This window comes from Haliotis asinina, chromosome 4, assembly GCF_037392515.1.
Source record: "Haliotis asinina isolate JCU_RB_2024 chromosome 4, JCU_Hal_asi_v2, whole genome shotgun sequence".
NCBI classification, from domain to species: Eukaryota; Metazoa; Mollusca; class Gastropoda; order Lepetellida; family Haliotidae; genus Haliotis; species Haliotis asinina.
This window is the reverse complement of record NC_090283.1, coordinates 39,558,898-39,584,399: the sequence shown is the minus strand read 5'-3', so window position 1 is coordinate 39,584,399 and position 25,502 is coordinate 39,558,898. Positions and strand designations below refer to the sequence as shown.

At 40.4% G+C, this 25,502-nt stretch overlaps 1 long non-coding RNA gene and 1 pseudogene across 1 annotated transcript; both read left to right on the top strand.

Moving 5' to 3' along the window:
• Positions 1–581: 581 nt before the first annotated feature.
• Positions 582–8,194, top strand: LOC137281566 (uncharacterized). The gene is made up of 4 exons (XR_010956744.1): positions 582–758; positions 1,664–2,713; positions 2,874–2,932; positions 6,927–8,194. It is a non-coding gene; the product is annotated as an uncharacterized lncRNA (long non-coding RNA).
• Positions 8,195–10,596: 2,402 nt separating this feature from the next.
• Positions 10,597–22,186, top strand: LOC137281555 (protein PML-like; annotated as a pseudogene).
• Positions 22,187–25,502: the final 3,316 nt, after the last annotated feature.

Here is a 25,502-nt window from a genome sequence, read left to right as displayed (position 1 = left end):
GCAATGTACTGCTTATGTTGTATCATTTTTAAAGAAATCAAAGTATGGTCGTATTCGCGAGGAGCTGAAAGCCAGAGTTTAAAAACAGGAGAAAGTGCGTGTAGTAAATAGACTTATATGTACGTGTGGTATTCATATACAGATCCTATTCACTGTCAAACAAGAAGAATGTTAACTTCAAAAGGATAAAATGTGAAAGGTTATGTGAAGGATATAAAGTGAAAGGTTATCTAATTAATGCGGCATTGTGTGCAAATATTCAATCGTAGTAAAAACATTAACCTTACAGGTTTCAATTTATTAAAAATCAAATTAATGCATTGTATTAATATATATAGTTATTGAATGCATACCTCGGTGGAGAGTTTTGGATCGAATATATGTTATGCGTACAGGACTCTCTTACCACATCACATGGTCCCGCCGCGAGACTGTAGTAAAACTAGCAGACATTTATATTAACATAGCATGCAATGTCGTAAAAGATCCAGTTTGTACGGCCATTGTCAGCACACTAGGTAACATACAACAATTCAATTGCGATAACGTGCGCATTAAGATGTGACCCGGAAGTGACATACATATTCAACAAGGAAGTCGAACCTCCAGTTGGGTGCGTCGTCATGTCTCAAAACATCCCGGTTAAACCTCTCGTGATGTAGTTCCAGTCACAATCAGAGAAATACGTAGATTGTAGATGATAAGTGATCTACTTAGGTCACAATTAAAGCTTATATAGCCGAGCGTCAATCAAACAGGTAATCCTATCATTGTCTATCCCACATGAGACGCCATTCCTCGTAGTACATGTTGCAAAATCTGTGTAATTTAACTTTTAAAACGCCAGATGAGATCTATTTGACTTTGTGGCAGTTAAACATAGAGTAGAGATTGGAGCGTAATTTAAAAGGAATAACCTAAGGGGGCTTTTAGGGGGCGTAAACGAAACCACGCGACAGGTAGGACAGGGTATTTTTAGATCAACATTGCATGTCACGATAACCCAAACACTCTGTGATTGTGCAGTGGAGTACGCAGGTCGGAGTTGTGACTGGGAAGACAGCACACTGTATGTGGGGCATACGGGTGGAGTACTAGTGTATATTGGAAGATTCGTTTGATGCGATGTGTTAATTGATATTGGTGAATTTGATTATCATAAATGATTGATAGCAGAAGGTTCATGAGAAACGGTTAGGATCAATAAAATAGGTATACGGGTGTAGTACATTGGGGATAGTGTATGCTAATTGATATTCTGCTATCAATCATTTATAATAATTAAATCCACCCATATCATCCACACGTACCATCTGTCTCTAAACACTTATCGTATCAAACGAATCTTCCAATATACACGAGTACTCTACCTGTATACCCCCACACATTGTGCTGTCCACATACTAGGGTGGTAAATGATAGTGTATGCCAGTGGACATCAAAAAGTGAGAGACTGGCGGTAAGAAGTGTACATACTGGGGCTGGGAGATACGGGTGGGGATGGATAGTATAGGCTAGCAGATATCCGTTGTGTGTATTAAATGGCGTACATACATAGATGAGTGGGGAGGATAGTGTAAGCTAGTAGATATCACACAGGGTAGGGTGCCATTCTTGTGAAGTGTAATCGATGGACTACAGACAAATATCTTATGTGTTTCAGAATGGACGCCTTCCCCAGGTGCTCTGTCTGTCAGCAGCAGTTTACCTTGAAAGGTTCCGCCCCCTACCTACTGCCCTGTCTTCACACTGTGTGTGAGACATGTGTGACATCTGTAGCTGGTGGTGTCATATCATGCTCTACATGTCAGAGGGACGTCAACCTCACAGACACAAGTCTGCAGAGGGACGGAGTGAGACAGAAGGAAATATTCCATCTGACAGCCAAATATCGACCCACAGAACTTCTCTGTACACATGAAGATGACGCAACCAGGCTGTGTGTTGGTGTCAGGAGTGTGAAGAGCTTCTCTGCGAATACTGCAAGAACTTGCACAATCGTTTTAAAGCTACTAGACGACATGTTGTGGTAACCTTGACGGATACAATACCGAAAAGTATGTATGCTGAATCAGTCTGTAAACTACACAATCGTTATCCTCTTGAGTATTTTGACAAAAACTGCAACAGTTTACTCTGTGCTGAATGCAAGTTTGAAGAGCATGCTGATCACAGCGTTGCAGATTTAAATGTGGCTGCTGATGTTGCTAAAGGACGGGTAGAAGAACATGAGAGGAACGTTTCTGCATATCGCATTTCCCACCAAGCATACCTGGAGAGTATCAGCAAAGCCATAAATGACACAACGAAGACAAGCAGTGATATGAAGCAGGCCATTCGCCACACTTTCCAGTCACTGCGGACACAACTCGATCAAAGAGAGAGAGAGAGCTGACCATCGATCTGGAGAATCTGGAGAATCAGAAGAAGCAGGAACTGTCAAATCTACACAGCGAGCAAGTCACCTCTGACAATGAAAGTGAACGATACAAGTGTACCTCAGACTACATCGAGACAGTACTCAGCTATGCTTCAAACTGGGACTTTCTGACACTGGAGAGTTCAATACAAGACGCAACGGAGAAGTACCTCACATCACTACCAACAGACTCGTACAGCGCACCTGCAACTACTTTCAACACGAGTGGATTGGATAAACTGAAATCCGACATTTCGGAATTCGGGTCTATCAGTGCAAATGGCTCAGACCAAGGTACTTACTTCTCTCTCTCTCTCTCACGCCCTCTCTCTCACATACACACACAAAAATAGATAGATAGATAGATAGATAGATAGATAGATAGATAGATAGATAGATAGATAGATAGATAGATAGATAGATGCATTTGTAATGGTTATTTATTATTTTACAGACAACGGAACACAGACAGATGGCAGTCATCTAATTAATAATGAGGGCAAATAAGAGTGGGTAAGTACTGTATAATGAAAAAAAAACATGCCTATATGTCTTGTTCCTTTGTTAGTATACAAATTACAAAGTCAAATATAAATTAATGGGTCACAAATATATTATCAACTCACCAAAGTCTTGGTTTAAGAGTGAGAAACAATTATACTGAGCTTTAGGCAGCAGTTATGCAGGTCAAGCACTGACAAAGAGGCAGGTAGTTTAGTGTACTCCAGATAATCCGTGTGTGCCCGTGTGTCAACACAGTAATTAGCCCATATATACACAGTCACTGATTCTTGAACATTTGAGCTCAATTCGACCATCGCCATCAACTTAGAAATTTCTAGACCTCGTGTTTACCTCTGTCAAAACATTCACAAAGAGAAGTAACTCTAGAGAACTACCTTAATGTCCTGCCGCTAAAATACTAATAGCACTGAACACGTATGTACAAATTGTGACCCATCATAAATATCACTTAATAAAAAATACAATTTACAGAAAATACACTCTCGTAACAATGTATATCCTTTTGCTACAACCTGGAGAGCCTCTAAGGTTCTGTTTTTATTCAGCCGTATTTTCTGTTTCATCATCATCCAGACATAAATATATTCAGGCTCATAGCAAACATGTTCAGGTTCATAGAGACCCATCAATCCTCAAAAGACAACTTCACTTCGTTTAAACGTTGCTTCGTTTATCTGGTTAGATCATCAATGTTCATCAGTCAAAGACCATTCTCTACTAGTAACTTCAGAGGTAAGTGCAATTTTATCGCGCTGAAAAAACTCACCCCTTCCACACTGTGTCTGCATACTTTGGTTGTTGTTCAAGGGCTAGTGACAAAAACAGGCCTGGTAGATACCAAAGGCTACACATGGTTCTATAGCATACTGTGTTACCAGCACAACAATTGGATGACGAGAGTTTGTTAGTTTTTGAAAGGCATTTAGAAATTGGACGAACAGGAATACATGCAACATTCTATGAATAACAACTTCTTTTTTATTCTTACACGAAGTTTCAAAGCTAATCCTTGTTCCTTCATGAAATGAATAGCAAGTTGAACTGCAGTTGGCCAGTAAAAGCCACTTCGGAAATTAAAATAGATTGAGGTTTGTGTTAATAGATGTTATGGTGTATTCAAAAGAGCCCTACCCAGATCTTTGAACAAACTTTCACGATTAAAATCAAATTTTGTTTTAGCACGTCTTCTTTCTGTGATTAAGAGGCGACTAGCGAGATCAAGCTCCCCGAATTGGTTGGCATATGTCATCGTATTCCAGTTGCATTGGTCGATGCTCATGATGTTGATCACTGAATTGTCTGGTCTTGCCTCGATTACTTATAACTGCCTCCATACAGTTGAAATGTTGCTGAGTAGGGCGTAAAACTAAACTCACTCACTGGTTCCTATGCTACTGTGCCATGATATACTGTACAGCAAAGAAACGCATTATAGTTTAGCTGGAATACTTAGAGGTGCGTCATTAAACAACAAACCACCTGACCACTCATGAACAGGAATGGTCACTGACTGCTGTTTTAACTGCTGTATAGATACTGGAATGGTACTGGGTTTGCAGACATACCTTCCATGATTTTAAGAATCCACGTTGTGCTAGGTTTGTAAATCTGTCTTTGTTTCTTGAACTTGGTCCGAGGTATGTTCTATTATGACAGATTATTAGACAGTAAGTAAAGGAAAACTTTTGATAGAAGACCTTTGAAATGTGTAGTATCTGCTTTCGATTTTTTAACAAAGATTCTTTTAGACTGTTGATCACAATTCATATTTCCTGATGCCATTTATACGATATAGGAACGAGTATTCACGGTTGGTTGGTTTGATAATTGATACATATGTTGGGGTTTATCAACAAATAGTACTGATAGTTTGCACTGAATATATGGTAGGTGCAAAATGGTCTACAAAGTTATACTTGAGAAGCTTAGCCGGATTTCGCGTTTACACCCTTACGCAAAATGGCATTCCCCCAACAATCCAACATTTCGTCAGTGCATAGTGATTCAGATGACAGAAACACATATACATGTGAGTGAGTGAGTTTTTGCACAGCTTGTAGCAATATTCAAGCAACATAACAGCAGGGAACACCAGAATTGGGCTTTGCACATTCTTCCCATGTTGGGAATCAATCCCGGATCTTCAACATAACAAGCCAACGCTTTAACCTCTACGCTACCCCACCGCCCCACTAAGTAGAGAAGATATTGTGTGTTTTCATTAATAAAGGTGTCTCTCAGATCGAATGACGTGGTTGAAGGAGATATTTTCAGGGATTATGCTACACCATGACTTACGAACCAGCCTACTTATCGAATACGTCATTACTTTTCGGGTGTCGTTTTTAAACAATTAACGAAAAATAAATTATAACACAATAGTTCTACAGCTTGTAATCAGATGGCATTTAGCATATAAACTTACAGCATGGATCACTGGTATCAAATTTCATTATTCAAATATCTTATTCACCAGACAGATTAACTTAGACTGTTCCTCATTTCACAGGCCGAGTGAACATGAGTTCAAGGCATACCGCATGCGTGTGACATGTTTTAGTTAATTTGAGTACAACCCTTCCCAACGGTGGATTTCTATAAAATAACCGTTTTCAGGGAGAAAGCAGCACTTCCGTTTATGGCATTCACAAATGTTGCATAAAAAATGGGTTCCTTACTGTCTGATGCTATAAGAAGTAACGTCTTTGGTGTTGAATTCTTTGTCTGTGGGGTAAGATAGTCAATAAGCACTGTATCGCATTTTCAAAATATGAAAGATTCTCGTCATCTTTCAAAGTGGGTTTTGCTATTGTTGTGGCCAATGACAACATCTGGAGTATTAATTAATGATGTCCCCGTCTACAGTTTGACAAACATCGTCTCACTTGGCGCCCTTACTTCACGTCCAAAACGGTTGAGGACGTGTAAACGTGTGTTTGCTAGAAAAGCCTAAGCATGTCATATGTTCATAAGAAGATCCGAGTTCAATTCGGTCTTTAGCAGCACATGCTTGTCGTACAAAGGCGACTGACTAGTGGTGTAGGGTGGTCAGGATCCCTGACTAGTATTATGCCCATGACGTTGATCACTGGATTCTCTGGTCCAGTCTCGATTATGTACAGACCGCCACCATGTTGCTGGAAGATTGCTGAGTGCGGCATTAAACAACAATGAACCAGTCAACCATATTCAGTTGAAACTCACCCACATCTTGTTGAGTTTCATTAAGAACAAGAAACAGAGGTATGACATCAGCTGGTAGTAAATGAGACGTACAATTAAACAGAAACGCAAACCGTGATTTTGCTCACAGACGATTGGAGGATCATGCTACAAGCAAACGGAGGGTCTCACTGACCCTCGACACTGTCTATTTTCTCCACGGATTCTAAAGAGGTTCGACTTTTACCAACGGCCAGACACAGAAACTTTGCTAAATTATCTTTAACATTATGAACAAATTCTTAGCTTTGAAGAAGTAGGTAGGTAGAATTAAGCTATCTGTTGATACTGTGTCTGTTGAACACTCAGATGTAAAAATATCGTCAAACAACCACTTTGGGGTCTCATTGTTTACTAAATCGTATAAGAAGAGTTTAGAATACAAACAATGATAGTTTTATCATGATATGAAGTGTATACAAATATGTTTTCAGGAGGCAAGTGTCTATTTTTGATAACAGACAGCTTACCAGCTCAACTAACAATTTTTGACAAAGTGTTTCATGGAGTGTTTATCTCATTGTCAGTGTAAATCTGCATGGGAAACATTTAGAATACCCGTATACATATTTTGACAGCGTTATAATATCTATTCATATCTAAGTTATGACACAATTCACACACTGACGAAAATGGAAGCCGATATTCAGTGCATTGTTTTGTGAACATTGAAACGAGGTTGACAATAAAATGTCTAATTTGTTGTTTGATCATGAAGTCGGGAAATTTGTTAAACTGTCAACAAAATGTATATTTCCAGGTCTTCAACAAGAACTGTACGCTGCTCGAGCCAACACAGACATGTGCCTCGTAACTACAGACGGTCAGCTGGTTATCTCGCCGCCCGCCACACGACACAGACACAGCGGCAGGTTACGGGAGTATCTGGGTACATGTGCCACCACCCGCATTTCCCTTCCTCCATCCCCCTTTACTGTCACCCCTGCCCCACACACCCCACAGTACTGGGAAACACAGTCTAGGGTGGGTGTGGTGGGTGGAGTGGGGAAGTGTCTTGTCCTGGAGGTGGATGTGGTGGTGCAGAGTCAGGTGGACAGTGAGGGGTGTGTTTATCAACAGCGCCGCTCCTGGTGTGTCAGTGCAGAGAGATGTGGCACACACCGGGGGAGTCTCTGTACCAGGGTGTGTCAGTAGGGGGAGAAGGGGAAGTGTTACAGTAACACAATGTCTGACACACCCTGCACACAGGCCATCCTCCACTATGGCGTTGTGCTGGATGTGTGGAAGGGGGGACTCGTTTTAAACATAGGAATGCAAGGACATGGCTTGACTTGACGAGTCTATCACGAGATATTTGTAGGATGTTGTTTGTACGTCAGGGAAGATTCTGTAGCAATGGACGTTTAAAATGCATCACGCCATCACTATTACAAAGCTAAAACGTGAAATAACGCCGCATGCCTTTGGATACGGTTGGTCGGTTCGTTGCTTAAAGCCAGCTATATGGCGGCTGACTGTAAATAATCGAGTCTGAACCAGACAATCCAGTGATCAACAGCATGAACATAGCGTTAGACATTCCGGATACGATGTCATGTGTCAACAAAATCGGCAAACCTCATCACCTGATCCCATTAGTCGCCCCTAAAACTGCATGGTTTACTGGACACCAATTCTCACCCAGATCTTCATGCGTCCCTTTGGATATGACATCGTGGTGATCGCGCGTGGCTCCTCCCCACTGACTTATTCACACTCGTTCATCCCACATGCACCCTGGGCGAGAGATAAAAGACTCACAGCGCGTGTTAATGGTTGCCACCCATTGGTGGTGTATCGGCAATGTAACAAATGAGAACAGAGGAACATTTGGTTCTTAGTGACAAATTATATCCAGTGACAAATGGAAAACTTAATACATGGGGTGTTTGTTTGTTTGTAATATATTGTAATAGTTATCTCAAAAACACTCAAACACAGTAACCGTCATTGCACTGTGTCAGGTTAAATTATTCGTCGCAAAAGCTTTGTCTCTCACGCACGATACGTAAAAAAGTTGATTTTTTTTCTGGAATGTGTGCTTAATTATATTACGTCATAAGGTCAGTGATTAGTCAGTTTGACAGTCACAACAACTCTTAAAGTACAAACTGATCCCATGCTCAGAGAGCTTAAGTTTCATCTGTCTGTGCTTCGCCTGCTCCACCATGTGACATCATTAAAGGGCCTCAACTGTAATCTACGTGACGTCCAATCTCCCTACAGCGACATGCCTTTCGCCGAGCTCCGTCTACTGACGCCACTTCAGGAACATTATCATACTGTTTCAAAATGGAATCGGATTCCAACGCAGAGAAAAGCAGCTGGCCGCAAATGTAAACAATGATTTGTATCAACACAAATGTGGAAAGGTATTCTACAAGCTGATGATAGCAACACTTCATTATTATTTTAAAGGGAGTCAACTGTAATACAGTATATGTCTATACGTCCAATCTCACTACAGCGACATGCCTTTCGATTCCAACGCAGAGAAAAGCGTTTAAAAAAGATAGTAGCATTTCATTTCTATTTTCAGTATGATAATTTTTTGTTTTTCTATCATCGTCACTTTGTTCCGTTTCCGTCTGACGAAACCTCGCTCAGTATACAACAAGAGGGAAGGTCATATTTGTTTACAAAAGAATGAAAACAGTACTTACCAAACGTTCCAGAGTCTGTATTTACCGGTAAGTGATGCCAAAATGGACACCCTTCATCTCATAATTATAACATGTGGGCAGGGAACTATCATTATTTTGCACAGTTAGCACATGATAACACGCATGAACCAAGTCAGGGGTCCTGATCAAGCTGTCAGGTTGGTCGCCTCTTACGACAAGACTGGATTGTTAAAGATCAGTTGTGACACGGGTCTCTACCTGTCGTCATCACTTACTACCAGTGGTCCCATATGAACACTTTTTGGCAGTGTTTTGCTGTCTACGCGCAATGTCATTTGTTTCAGTGGACAATCAAGATCGATCGTTCTGTAGCGTCGACATTTAAGATATACATGAAATACAATGAAGCCCATTGCATACTTGGTGAATGGAACATAACACTTGGTTTATGATAGGGATCCTATCGCTGATGACTGTGGTCGCACCAAGCGCACCTTCATCCCTGATACGGTTCCAGTACATCATCATCACGTCCATGAACACGATTTATCCACCAGCATATATGAGTTTGTTTGTAGCATGAAATGACACATAAAGTTACAGAGCATATAACTATCTCACGTTGTAGGGTATATAACTAACTCACGTTGTAGGATATATAACTAACTCACGTTGTAGGGTATATAACTATCTCACGTTGTAGGGTATATAACTCAGAAGTGACTGTGATTTCATCATCTTCAAAGCTTTGTGATCCACTTTCATTGTTGGGATGTCTCTTAAGAAATATGGTTGATCTCACCCAAGTTATATGTCTCCTGTCAGGTATGTTATACTCATGCCCTAATTGTCGATCAAACATGCTCTGTTGGCAACTCGCACAAAATTCACACCACATGTGGAGAAAGATTTCGGTCTCAGGGAAACAACTTTGTGAGGGTTATCTCGACTGATGAACTTCTCTCTTAGAGATGAGCCCGTACACACTGTGTGAAACAAACAATGCATTCCTTGTTAAAACATTACCCAATCAGATTGAGTGAGTGTTTACTTACAATTCATATACGAACAGAGGTGTTATATTTAGCTGGAGTGAGATTGAGTGTGTGAAAGACAGCGTGATCGTATTAATGTTTTCTAACCCTGACCACGGCGAGGGAGTGATGCAACGTACTGCACAGGTCGTGCCATTTTTAAAGGAATCGAAACATGGTCGTACTTGTGAGGAGCTGACATGCTGACCAATTTGGAAAAGTTAAAAAATGGGAGAATGTGTGTGTAGTACTTTTCCTGAGAATATCAACACAGGAATATATACTCATGTATCTTATTGATATACATATCTTATTTATCATCAAACAACAAGAATGGTTACTAATAACGGAGATAATTTTAAACTATCAAAGTCAAACGTTATTGCAAATATGCAAAGATTTTGAAGATATATTTGCCTGCATTATATGCAAAGATGACATTTTAGGAAAAACATTCATTTCACAGTTTTAGATTTATTCAGCAATCACATTAATGCATTCTATTGATGCATAGTTACAAAATGCATACGTCTGTGGAGATGTTTGGTTAAAATGGATATTAAGCATGACTTTCTTACCAAATCACATGGACCCACTACGAGACACTCGTTAAAATGGTAGACATTTATCTCAATATAATTGGTAGTGTCGTCCAATAAACCAGTTTATACGGCCATACCAATCCATTGGATAACCTGCTACAATTCGATAGCTGTAAAACTCGTGAAATAAGACCTGACCCGGAAGTGACATGCACAACAAGGAAGCCGAACCTCCAGGTAGGTGTGTCCTGGCCTGTCTCAATATATCCCAGTAAAACTGTCTTGATGTAGATATAGTTCCAGTCAAAATCGGAAAAATACGTAGATGGTAGATGATACATTTTCTACTTATGTCACACGTTAAGCTTCTACAGCCGTGCGTCAAATCAAACATGTTATCCTATCATTGCCACTCTTACCTCAGACGCCATTACCTCTAATGCGTTTTGCACGATCCGTGTAATTTAACACCGACACAGCAAAAGCAGACCTTTTGACTTTGTGGCAATTAAACAGGGTGTTGATTGAAGCCTACTTTACAAGATAAACCTGAAACCTGAATTTGAAGTATCGTCGCCATGTATGCTTTCAAGGCGGCCTGAACGACAGGGTGGGTAGGACAGGGTGTTTTCAGACTGACAAAGCTGGAGACATGTCACAATGACCTAAACACCCGGCGATTGTGAGGTAGGATATGTAGGTCGGAGTTGCAGGGTGGCAGCACAAGGTGTGTGGTATATACGGGTGGAGCAATAGTATATATTAACAGATCCGTTTGATACAATAAGTGTTTAGTGGTAGAGGTAGATGAAAAACATGGGTGGACTTGATTAGTTTAAATCATTGTTAGCAGAAGGTTAATGAGAAATGCTTAGGGTGAATAAAATGGGTGTACTGGTGGGTAGTACTGGGTTTGTGGGTGAGTGTGGATAGTATATCACAACGTAGAGATTGGGGTTAAAATGTGGTATATATGGTGTATATACGGAGGTATAGGTGAAGTTAATAGTGCTTGCTAGTAGACATCACAAAATGGGGATTAGCGTTAAGATATAATAAAGGAGGTGAACATACAGGAGTAAGTGGGGGTTGATAGTGCATGCTAGTAGATATCACAGAGTGGAGAATGGGGTTAAGATGTAGTATAAGTGGTGTACATGCAACGGTGGATAATGGTTGATCTTGTATGCCGGTAGATATGCCAGTGTGGAGGGGATAGATGTTAAGGTGTAGTAAATGTTGTATATTCAGGGGAGGGTAGGTGCAGTGTACGGGTGAGTGAGTGAGTGAGTTTAGTTTTACGCCGCACTCAGCAATATTTAAGCTATATGGCGGCGGTCTGTAAATAATCGAGTCTGGATCAGACAATCCAGTGATCGATCAGCATCGAGCTGCACAATTAGGAACCGATGACATGTGTCAAGCAAGTCAGCGAGCCTGACCACCCGATCGAACAGTGTACGGTAGTAGATGTTAGACACTATAGGAAGCTATGGTTGAGGTGTAAAATGTACAGACGGGGGTGACTGGAAGAGGATAGTGTATGCTAGTGGATAGTAAACACTGTAGGTGATTGGGGTAGAGGTCTATAGCGTACAGACTTGGGTGACAGTGCATGTAGTAGATGTCATATCATATGGCCTGTAGGACAGTTGTTGGATAAAGTATATTTAGGTCACATATCCAGTGTCGGCCTTTTGATCTTATTTTGAATAACGTATCGACATATAAGCTTACCTAACGTACTACCTTAAATTCAAATGAGCTAAATGAAATTTAGAACACAATTCTACCGTTATTTCTGTAATGAGGTAATTCTTTTCTATAGAAAACATGGCATTCATCTTCTACTAAATAAAGGTATTAGTTTTTACACACAAATTCTGTATAAGGCATATTGAACAATACCCTATTACAAGTAATGTTGACACATGAGTTGTGAACTGGTGTTCGAAATTTATACATTGCGCTCACTGCTCATATCTCTCGGATTACAGCAACATATAATTCGGATTTCAGAAGAGATTTTATATCAACAGTATACCTTTCAAAACTAGACTTGCGAAATCATTTTTCGAAATAAATATATCTTAAATATATATGCAGTCAAAAAATGCTATGGTGTGGGATACTGAGATGTTGAATGTAGTTTGTATTTGGAGAGAGCAGAAGGTGTTAGGCGTACGTGTTGCGTAACCAGAAGAGATACATAAAGGTGATGCACTTACGTATACTGTAGCAAAATCCTTGTCAAACTACAAACGCGTGAAGGTCCGGCAAAACAGGCCTTCAGCAACTAAGGCAACTAACGAGATCAAATGGTCAGCTATATGGCAGCGGTTTGTAAATAGTCGACTTTTCGATCATACAGTGATCAGCAGCATGAGCATCGATCTGCGCAACTGGAAACCGATGACATGTGTCAACCAAGCCAGCGGGCCCGACCACCCAATCACGTTAGTCACTTCTTACGACAAGCATAGTCACCTTTCTATGGTAATCATGGGTTTGCTGAAGGCCTATTCTAAACCGGACCTTCACGGTTCAGCAGTGACAGAACATCCCATCGGTTGACAAATATCGGCTTCACGACTCAGACAAGACGGTATCTGTGCCTGCAGATGTTATGTGATGTACAGCTGACCCTTCAACATCGACATCTAGGTCTTTGGTGAGCGCGTAAAGTTTGCCAGTAGTAAAAGAAACAGTGGCAGAGAGTGATGTTCTCATACGTAAGCAGGTTCCAGCTGTTCAGGAATGCAGACGTCGTGGAGAACTTGTTTGTTTGTGTATTTTTTTTTCTTTCTTTTTTAAGTAAAATTAGAACATGTGTGTCATTGATGTTGTAAGTTGTTTTTAATATACTTGGGTGGTTTGTTGACTGTGACTGGAGAAAAAAGGATTGACTGCCCAAATGAGTCAGTAACAGCAGTTAGGGTGACTATGAATATTTAATTCAAATGCAAGTTTAATCAATACTCCGGTTGGGCGTATGCATTTTCCTGGAATCAGTATGCCCTTTCTGAGAAGTGCAATCGATGGAACAGAGACAACTATATTGTTTGTTTCAGAATGGACGCCTTCTCCAAATGTTCTGTCTGTCAGCAGCAGTTTACCCTGAAAGGCCCCGCCCCATACCTACTGCCCTGTCTTCACTCCGTGTGTGAGACATGTGTGACATCTGCCGCTGGTGGCGTCATATCATGCTCTACATGTCAGAGGGAGGTCAAACTCACAGACACAACACTCCAGAAGGATGCAGTGAGACAGAAGGAAATATTCCATCTGACAGTTAAACATCGTCAAACCGACCTCCTCTGTACAAACGATGACGGCAACCAAGCTGTGTGCTGGTGTCAGGAGTGTGAAGGAGTATGCTGGTGTCCTCTGTGAATACTGTCAGAATTTGCACAATCGTTTCAAAGCTACTAGACGACATGTTGTTGAAACATTCACGGATACAACACCGGGAAGTATGTATGTTGAATCAGTTTGTAAACTACACAATCGTTATCCTCTGGAATATTTTGATAAAAACTGCAACAGTTTAATCTGTGCCAAATGCAGACTTGGCGAGCATGTTGACCATGATGTTGCGGATTTAAATGAGGCTGCTGATGCAGCTAAAGGACGGATAGAAGAACATGAGAAGAACGTGTCTGCATATCGTATTTCCCACCAAACATACCTGCAGAGTATCAACAAAGCCATAAATGACACAAAGAAGACAGGCAGTGATCTGAAGGAGACCATCCATCATACTTTCCATTCCTTACGGACAAAACTCGACCAAAGTGAGAAGGAGCTGATCATCGAGCTTGAGAATCAGACGAAGCGGGAACTGTTAAGTCTGCACACCAAGCAAGTTACCTCTGAAGGTGAAAGTGAACGATGCAAGTGGACCTCAGACTACATCAAGACAGTACTTAGATATGCTTCAAACTCAGACTATCTAACACTGGAGAGTTCAATACAAGACACAACGAAGACGCACCTTGCATCACTACCTCCACACAGGCTCAGGACACATGTAGCCACTTTCAACACGAGAGGGCTGGATATGCTGAAATCCGAAATTTCGGAATTCGGGTGTATCAGTGCATATGGCACAGATCAAACAGGTACCTACTTACACACACGCACACACACTCTCTCTCTGTCTTTCTCATTCTCTCTCTCTCGCTCTCTCTCTCTCTATATATATATATATCCTTCTCTCTCACACTCTCTAACTCAAGCACACACGGTAATACAAAAGGTAATAGTCATTAATAAACTTAAATGTGTTGGGTTCATTTATTCTCAAATGTAAATGAACCTTTTTTGTGTGTTTCATGAGCACTTCAAAGAGCATGTTAGAACATGTAGAGAAGCAACTCATTCGGTATTCGTCGAGTTTAGGTGAAATAATACATTGTCGTCAATAAAGCACCATTTTTGAGTAAAAGCTTCGTGTTATCAAAACTTAGGGTGTTCCCATACCTTTTTGGGTTATAGTATAGATCAAAAGTGAAAATGTGATGACCTTTTTGTGAATTCTTCAGTCGAGTGTCACTTTATGGTGATATGATCATGTTCAGTCCCAAGACTTTTCTACAACAATTCAGTTAGGCGTAGACAATTTGATTTGTAACAGTTGTTGGTTATTTTATAGACAATGGAACACAGACAGACGGCAGTCATCTAACAGATGCTGACAGCAAACACGAGCATGTAAGTACTTCGTAATGACTGAACATGCCTATGTGTCTCGTTTCTTCCTTAGTAATCAATATTAACAACTTGCGATCAACAGCGAAATATGCTATTATTGTCTGTACACAATACTGATGTTTGAATTTTAAACAAACCTACTGCTCTTTCAATTTTGAATTGCGACATTAATGCATATCCTTTTCTTACAAGCTGGAGTTCTTGGAGGTTCCTAACAATCCAACAGCAATGCCACGTTTTGGTAAGTTAAAAACTGAAATAGGAAACAACATTATGAGAACTGTCTGACCTGTACCAGCGCTAAAAGAAACACATCAACTGGACACATCCCAGATGTCGAAATGACAACGATTGTTGTCTCCCATTTTTAGACAGAAATCACTTGTTGTGGAAGTAAAAGTTTCCATGATTTTCGCGAAACGAGCTTAATGAAATTTGACAGGTTCGAGAAGATCACGATCGTCTACTTCTGGTGATAAAGTCTATAATCACCGATTGTAAAGCCTAGAGTATCTTCAGCCTTAAATTGTCTGAGGATTGTAAGGTATTTCGCCAGGTATGGTCGACCCTCTCATGTTTTGGGATCACAGGACTCAGTTGTCTCTATAATCCTCTAATCTCCAGCACAGGCTCTAACTACTACCACTACCTGAGTTTAGTTATTCAAGACACATGTGTGACTCATCATTCAGGTTACTGATGGGAACTGCTTCTATTCATCATTTCTATGGCTCTGTGGTTATTCGTCCCTGTCATCGAGGCCAGTGACCAGTTTCCTCATCTTCCAGACATCCATCTGGAAGCCAACCTATTTAGACTCAACAGACAACTTCATTGTGTTCTAATGTTGCTTCATTAACATCGTTAGATAATTAATGCTTATAAGTCAAAGACTATTCTCTACTAGAAACTTCAGAATTAAGGGCAATTTATCGCACTTAAAAACCTCACCCATTCGACACGGTGTCTGCATACTTTGGTAGTGCTTCAAAGGCTAATGACAAATGTAGGTCTGGTAGATAAAAGTCTACTCATGGTTCTGGAGCTTACTGTGTTATCAGTACAACGATTGGATGGAGACAGTTTGTTATTTTTTTTAAAGGCATTTAGAAGTTGGACGAACAGGAATACATGACCCGTTCTATAGATAACAACTTCGTTTTATTCTTTACACGAAATTTCAGAGCGAATTGTTGTTGCTTCATCAGGCTGGATGTGTTCAAGTAATATGTTTCAGGAGGATCCAGGTTAGACAAAGATTTCACTCGAGGTAGATGAAGCAATGTTGAGACAGGAGTAGTTTTCATGAATATTTCAAAAGGACAAAGCAAAAGGACGCAGTCATATAATATGATATGTATAGCTTTCACCTATATTTTGATAAGAATGCAGTTAATAATCTTATACATCATCAGCACCATTTGGAAATGGACGGCAGCTGAAATGACTAGCAAGTAGAATTGCAGTTGGCCAGTAAAAGCCACTTCGGAAAATAAATAGACTGAGATTTGTGTTGATAGATGTTATAGTGTGCTCAATAGAGCCGAAATCAACTTTTATTCTTAAAATCAAATTTAGTTTTAGTACGTGTCTTTTCTGTGGACCCGTGAAGTTCCCGGGGTAGAATAGGCCTTCAGCAACCCATGCTTGCCATAAAAGGCTACTGTGCTTGTCGTAAGAGGCGACTAACGGGATGGGTGGTCAAGCTTGATTGACACTCGTCATCGGTTCCCAATTGCTCAGATCGATGCTCATGATCTCTGGATTGTCTGGTCCACATTCGATTATTTACAGACCGCTGCCATATAGGTGGAATGGTGCTGAGTTCGGCGTAAAACTAAACTCACTCACTCAGTTCTTTCTGTGATTCTTCCATGTGAAGCGAGGGTGCATGTTGCAGATGCTGGGTGTGAAACCTACAGACGTGAAACAGGGACGATGACGCCGGTGACTCTGCGGTGTAAGTACAATCAGATGCTAACTGTCTAAACTATTAATGAAGCGCCGTTGTCACCACTTCACATATATGCGTGAAGTTCTGGCTTAGAATTGGTCTTCAGTAACCCAAGTTTGTCATAAGAGGCAACTAGCGAGACCGGGTGTTTAAGCTCCTCGGTGGAAATATTTCATCTTACCCTAGTTGCATGGGTCGGTTGATCACTGAATTGATTGGCCCTGCCTCGAGTAATTATAACCGTGTCCACACAACTGAAATGTTACTGATTACAGTGTAAAACTAGACTCATTCATTTAAACCTTTGCTACTGTAAATTATATACTGAAAGCAAAAGAAACGCATCTGTGTTGGAATATTTCTGAGTGCACCGTTAAACAACAAACCAACCGACCATTCATAAAAAATGATTGGTCAATGACTGCCGTTTAAACACCAACTGTAGTGTTCGTGCTGTAGACGGGATGCTGTACAAATATACAGTATACAAGATGCTGTACACAGGATGCCCTACACTGATTGCTGTACATAGGATGCCGTAGTCAGCTGGCTGAACATAGGATGCTGTATATGGGATGCTGTACACGGGATGCTGAACATAGGATGCTGGACTTAGGGTGTTGTACATGGGATGCTGTACACAGGACGCTGTATGCGGGATGTTGTACACAGGATGCCCTACACTGATTGCTGTACATAGGATGCTGTACTTAGGATGCTGTACACAGGATGCTGTACATAGGATGCTGTACTTAGGATGCTGTACACAGAATGCTGTGCACGGGATGCTGTACACGGGATGCTGTAGTAGGCGTCCTGCCAACAGCAGGCTGCACACGGGACGCCATAGACAGGGATTCTGTACACAGTATGCCCTATACAGGATGCTGTACACAGGATTCTATGTACAGGGTGCTGTACACAGGATGCTATACACAGGATGCAATACGCAGGATGGTGTACACGGAATGCTGTACACAGGATATTCTACACAGGATACTCTACACAGGATGCTCTACACAGGATGTTCTACACAAGATGTTCTACATGGATGCTCTACACAGGATGCTGTACTGGGCGCGCTGTACACGTGATGATGTACCCGCTGCTACTGAATTCCCTGAATACACACATGTCCTACTGTGGTGTGACGGTCATTCCTTTCAACACCGTTTGAGAAAGTGAATTGTATTTTACGCTGATTCTAGCAATCTTGCAATAATATCGCGGTGAGAGCACAAGGCTCGTTGGGTTGTGGTATTCTTAGCTTCATAAATACTGGAATGGCACTGGGTCTACAGACATACCCTATATGATTTAAAGAAACGACGCCGTGCTGGGTTGTAGACTTATATGCATTTCTTGAATATGGTACTAGGTATATTCTGTTATCACTGATTATCAGACATCAAGTAAAGCAACGCTTCTGATAAAAGACCATTGAAAACTAAGGCATCTGCTTTCGATTTTTCAACAATGACTCTTTTAGATCGTTGATCACACTTCATATTTCCTGAGGTCATTTCTACGACATAGGAACGATTATTTATGATTGGATGGTTTGATCATTGATAAATGTTGGAGTTGAATATATGGTAAGTGCAAAAGGGTCTTCATCTTTATACTTGAGAAGCTTAGCTGGATTTCTCACTTACACCCCTAAGCAAAATGGCCTTCCCCCATCAATCCAACATATTGTCAGTGTATTCGTGATTCAGATGACAGAAACACAGACGCATGTTTACTTTCACAACTGCCGATCTACTTCGACTTTAATGTACTGTGGAGAGAGTGAGTGACTTAATATGTCATTACACAACTTGTAGCAATATTCAAGCAACATAACAGCGGTGAACACCACAATTGGGCTTCACACATTGCACCCATGCTGGGAATCGATCCCGGATCTTCAGCGTAACGAGCCATCGCTTTAACCTCTACACTATACCACCGCCCCACAAAGTAGAAAAGATACTGTGTGTTTTTACTTTCACAACTGCCGATCTATTTCGACTTTAATATGCTGTGTAGAGAGTGAGAGAGTTAATATGCCTTGACTTACCTTGTAGCAATATTCAAGCAACATAACAACGGGAGACACCAGAATTGGGTTTCACACGTTGTATCCATGTGAGGAATCAAACACGGGTCTTCACCATAAAGAACGAACATTTTAATCTCTAGGCTACCCCACCGCCCCACGAAGTAGAAAAGATATTGTGTGCTTTCATGAATTAAGGTATATCTCAGATCGAATGGCGTGGTTAAAGGAGATATTTTAAGGGTTGAAAGCTAACACATATTTCATATGACTTACGATCCGTCCTATTTATCGTACACGTCATTAGTTGTCGGCTGTCGTTTCTAAACAATTACCGAAAAAACATAACGCTATCCATGCATAGCTTGTAATCAGATGACATTTGGCATTTACAATGAGAGTTTCTCATAACATCGATCAGTGGTATCAAACATAGTATTCACTAGATAGGATTAAAAAGAATGGGGCTCCTATTGTTTGGTGCTATGAGAGATGACTGCTTTGGCGTTGAATTCTTTGTCGGTGGTGTAATGTAGTTAATTAGCACTGTGTTGCACTTTCAGGACATAAAAGGTTTCTCCACGTGTTTCAAAGTGGAATTGAACGTCATTGTTGTTGTCGATGTCAACATCTGGAGTAATGCTTAATGGTGTCCCCGTCTATAGATAGAAATCGGCTCACACGGCGCCATCACTTCACGTCCAAAAGCGTTTGAGGACGTATAACCGTTCGTAGGGTAGAAAAGCCAAACATGTCATATGCTACTATGCCCATGACGACCCGTGTTAAAATCGATCTTTAGTAGCGCACGCTTGTCGTAAAAAGACGACTGACTAATGGTGCCGGGTGGTCAGGTTCCCTGACTAGGATTGTGCTCATGATGTTGACCACCGAATTCTCTGGTCCAGTCTTGATTATGTACAGACCATCGCCATGTTGCTGGAAGATTGATGATTGCGGCATTAAACAACAATGAACCAGTCAAACATATATTCAGTTGAAACTAATCCTCTTCTTGTTGAGTTTCATCAAAAAACAATAAACGGAGATATTACATCAACTGGTAGTAAAAGAGAACTACAATAAACAGAAACACAAGCCGGGATTTTGCCCACAGACAACTGGATGATCATGTCACAAGCAAACGGAGGGTCTATCTGACCCACGATGCTCACTGTCTATTCTCTACACGATTCCTAACTTAACTGGCTCTGTTTAGTTCAAAGGGGTTCCACTTTTACCAACGGCCTGACACAGAAAATTTGCCAAATTATTTTTAACAATAGGAATAAATTCTCAGCTAAAATGTTAATTGTTCATCATAAGCTTATCAAATTCCAACTGTATCATTTAGTTTAATATCAGTGAAATGTGTAAGATGAAAGCCTACAATTATAATAATAATATGTGAAAACATGTAGCTCAGCAAGGAGGCAGATACTACAGTTTACTGAAAGGTGACAGTACTTGGAAGTGCTTGATTGTTATTCGAAAATTATAGGTTTTACATGTTGAATTGAATATTCACTGAAATGAGTAAACGTGTTTGTCTGCTCTTCAGAGAATAGAAGACTGTAGACTATCCTTGATTACAGATACTTTCTGTGAAGGAAAGATGATTCAAGCCACATCGTTAAAGATGAATGTTTACTCACTACCAAAGGCAAAACTTGTTTCAAAGTACACGTTCATGTTTTATTTCTTGCTGAAACTGTAACTAAAGAGTTAATCATATCTGAAAATGACAAGTTTGAGAACAGTGTTATAAAAACAAATATGAGAGAATACCTGTCACAGTCAATACACATAACGCGACAACCTGTGTCCCGCCCAGCGAGTGTGTTCAGGCTGTGGTCAGTGATTGAAGCGGACGTAGAAGTTACCTGTTAATACTGGGTCTGTCGAACACTCAGATGTAAAAATATCGTCAAACAACTACTTTGTCAGTCTTATTGTATACTAAATCGTATACGAAGAGTTTAGAATACAAACAATGATAGTTTTATCCTGATATGAAGTTTATACAAATGTGTTTTCAGTCGGCAAGTGTCTATTTCTGACTGCAGACAACTAACCAGCTCAACTAACAAAATGTTTTAGGGAGAGTTTATTTCATTGTCAGTCAGTGCAAAATTGTATGAAAAACATTTAGAATACCCATACACATATTTTCACAGCGTTATAATATCTATTTATATCACAGTTATGACACAATTCACACACAGACGAAAATGGCAGCCGATATTCAGTGCGCTGTTTTGTAAACCTTGAAACGAGGTTGACAATAAAATGTCTAATTTGTTTTCTGAAGTCGGGAAATTTGTTAAACTGTAAACAAAATGTATATTTCCAGGTTCTCAACTACAACTGGACGCTGCTCGAACCAACACAGACATGGGCCACGTAACTACAGACGGTCAGCTGGTCAACTCGCCGCCCGCCACACAACACAGACACAGCGGCAGGTTACGGGGGTACATGTACCTCCACCTCCATCCTCCTTCCTCCATCCCCCTCTACTGTCACCCCTGCCCTCCCCACACACCACAGTACTGGGAGACATACTCTAGGGTAGGTGTGGTGAGTAGAGGGTGGTGGCTTGTCCTGGAGGTGGGTGTGGTGGAGGAGAGTCAGGTGGACAGAAAGATGTATGTTTGTCAACAGCGCCGCTGCTGGTGTGTCAGTGTATGGAGCTGTTCCACACACCGGGGGAGTCTCTGTACCAGTGTGTGGCAGCAGGGGGAGAAGGGGAAGTGTTACAGTAACACAATGTCTGACACACCCGGCACATAGGCCACCCTCCACTATGGCGTTGTGCTTGATGTGGGGAGGGGGAGACTCGCCTTCATTGACCTGGACAGAGAGGTTGTTTTAGCCAAGGTGGATGTTGAGTGGAGGGAGTCTCTTCTTCCCGTGTTTGGTGCTGGGCCTAAAGATCGCTACACAGTCAACATGAAGGTGATAAGTGGAGCAGATATCACTATGACTGACACCAAGAAGTCACTTATCTATGACGCCTTGAATTAGACAATAAAATAAACATGACATTGTGTAAACATGTAAGTGTGACATATATATTTAAACTGTCAAATGTAATTGTAGTCATTGAGGCGGACGTGTAAGTTGTCTGTCCATGTGTTTTTTGTTGTGTACAAGAATGTAACGAGGTCAGCTAAATGTGTTGTTTTTCTACTTGACTGGATTCTGTGGGATGTTACAAACATTTTGCCTCCCCACATGACTATTGTTATGATTATTATTCTGCAGTAGTTAACCAGTTTATCATACATTTCATACATGTCTGGTAAATGGCACAACAAATAAGTGAATGCACAAATTCATCAAAAGTTGCTTCAAATCATGAATCTATTACCATATTTGGTTTCTACTCTGTAATGTAAATGTTTTAAATCTCATCATGAACAGTTGTGATGAAATTATTGTAGTTGTGAATCCACACACGTCACATTTGATGTCAGTGACGAGATGTGGTGAAAGTGATTGAAGCGGACATAGAATGTCCTCGTGTATGTGGTGAGACGCATATTCCGAAACACAATCAAAATCACAGAATCTTTTGTTTCTTTAATTAACTGGATTTTATTGTCAGTAAGAAGTGTTTGAAATCTACACTTGATCAATTTTTAGTTTAGAGAAGCGGAAATGGCATATTTTAAATGTATGCTGTAACAGTACACAGACTCGCTAATGACTACGGAAAAGGTGACTGCAGTTTGTGCATGTCTAATGGCATTATTTATTCTACAATGAGCAACACACACACTAGATACATAAAACAAGAACAAGGATAAAAAGTTATATCAGTGACATCAGAGGTTAAACATTATATTTCTCCGACTTGATTGTGGTTTAGCTGCACGGGCGGGGGTTCAAAGGGAAACAACTCTGTGCGGGATGCTGTTACTGAACTTCTTGTCACACTTCCCCTCTCTCGATGCTCATGCTGTTGATGTCTGTATTGTCTGATCGAGATTCTATTATTTACAGACCGCTGCCATATAGCTGGAATATTGCTGAGTGCAGAGTAAAGCTAACTAAAATTTTGGCTAATCCCCATTCTCTTTAGACCTTCTATCTCCAAACAGTGTCTAACTGTTATCACTCATGAGTCTAACTGCAAATCTGTATACGGAATCTGATGGAATTCTTTTTGTGATTTATGGATGCATTTAAATAGTATATCATATCTTTTCAATCGAAACCTTCCGTCATAAAAAAACTGTATGTGTCTGAAGAAAAGAACATTAACGGATGTATTCATGATATAACTCAAAGTTGTTTTACTTTGGTTATAATTTTAGCACTCGTTATTTTCTGTCCATGTGTACACATACAGTCAAAACTAGACCCAGTCGTCAGTTGTGTGGTAAGGGCAATCGGGTAGCTTAGTGGTTAAGGCGTTCGCCCGACACGTCGAGGATACTGTTTCGATTACCCTCATGGGTACAATATGTGAAGCCCATTTCTGGTGTCCCCCGTCGTGATATTCCTGGAATAATTCTAAAAGAGGCTTAAAACCATACTCACTCACTCATTAGTTTGTGTGAGAGTAACCCCATTACAAACATATTTACAGGGAAGAACAAAGTAAAGTGTCATGAGGCGTCATTCACAGGTGAACGCATTACTCTATTTCAGCTCCGTTGTCATAGATAGGTTCACGAGTTGGAAAAAGTTATTAAAAATACGAACTTAAATCACATTACCATAAATCTGTGACCAGTCACTTATGAAACAGTCGACACGTGAATGTGGTGTACGTTTATGAAAACATCCTGTATGTAATCACGTGGAATTTATCAATTTATCATTAGCAGGGATAATCTACAATTTGTATATAGTCTCACTGTTAGTAGTGATATGATCACGATTGGATTTAATATAACATTGATTCCGACGCTAATGTATTATAGGACGTCGGTTTCAAGTCATATTTCAGTCAGGTTTCAAATATTTGTTTACAAATCTGAACTGCACTATCCCTCAAATCATCTCGACGTCCCATCGTGTTCATTGTGCTTCTGAACATACAAATACAAGCCTAAAGTGCAGGTCGAGTCTCGATACTCTGCTTAGGTAACAAATACAGCCATCATGCAGCATGCTTTTAGTCTCCTTAAGAAAATGTTGTAAGAGTTGTTTTCAAACGTCTCCCTGGTATTTGGTTGATAACGAAACTATCACTGCGGTCAAAGGGAAGTTACTCTGTGCGGGAAGCTAGGGTCAAACGTGTTTCATTATTCCATTGATATTAATGGTATTGTTTCATGTTTATGCTGTATTTGTGAACCGCATGTCAAATTATAACCTCCATAACAGGGAGACACCTATGTAAATTTGGGAATACTGATCAAGTCATTTTTTTGGCAGTTAATTAATCTGTGTTATGTAAACAGGTGAAATCTGGATAAAGGTATTGTTTTGACTGATTATGGTGTATACTTTACACCATCGCATTTCGAATGACACAAATTTCAGATGTTTTGTGAAATAACTAAGAGGGTCACCCATTTCGTTTCATTTCTTGAACCAACAATCAATATGCTTCGGTCATTTAATGAAATTTCACTGAATAACTTAATCTGCAAGGCTGGACCACAACTTCAACATCAATTATTGCCAATGACAGTTATTGGTATTGTGGTCGGGACTGTTACACATCAGTTTGGAATAGAAGTATTTGCACGTGTTTGTTACTTGTGTGTCCAGAACAGCCACATGTCACGAACCCCTGTCCACCACATATCGATAAAATTTCATAAAGTGATTTGAGTATATTGATTGTTTTAACACAATATGACGCGAAATTCACCCGTAATTTAACAAAAAAAAACAATGCAGTCAATCATGATGTTGCATACACCGTAATGCAAACTAGTGCTCTTGTATATACCAATAACGTGTGTTAGTTGTCTAACACGCAGCGCCATGTGTACTTGTGGTACCTGTACCACAGTTGTTTTGAAAACACAAGGATGATTTGTCATATGTGGTGCGAGTGTTATATACATTGTCAGCAATATTTCAGTAATACTTCGACACTGAATATTAGTTTATATCTCCCACGGCATATCCACTTAATAAACACTTCATATTCAACTCCAGATCAAGATTGCCACGCCAACCCAAGTTCGTTTTCCCGTGACTACTTTTGTAACCATTAAGTATGTCAAGGGAGACAACTCTTGAACCCTTCTTCAATAACTGTGAAATCTCCAGGCTTGCATACTTTCATTCTGTAAGTTCACGTAACGGAAGTGACCATGTTGCGTAACTGTCTGGAAATTACGTTTTGGCTTGACAAGTGACAAAACACACTGAGACAATAGCTTACCTTGACTCACAATCTCTAATTTGTGTTGTAGTTAAGAAAAAGTGAGTGAATTTAGTTTTACGCTGCACACAGC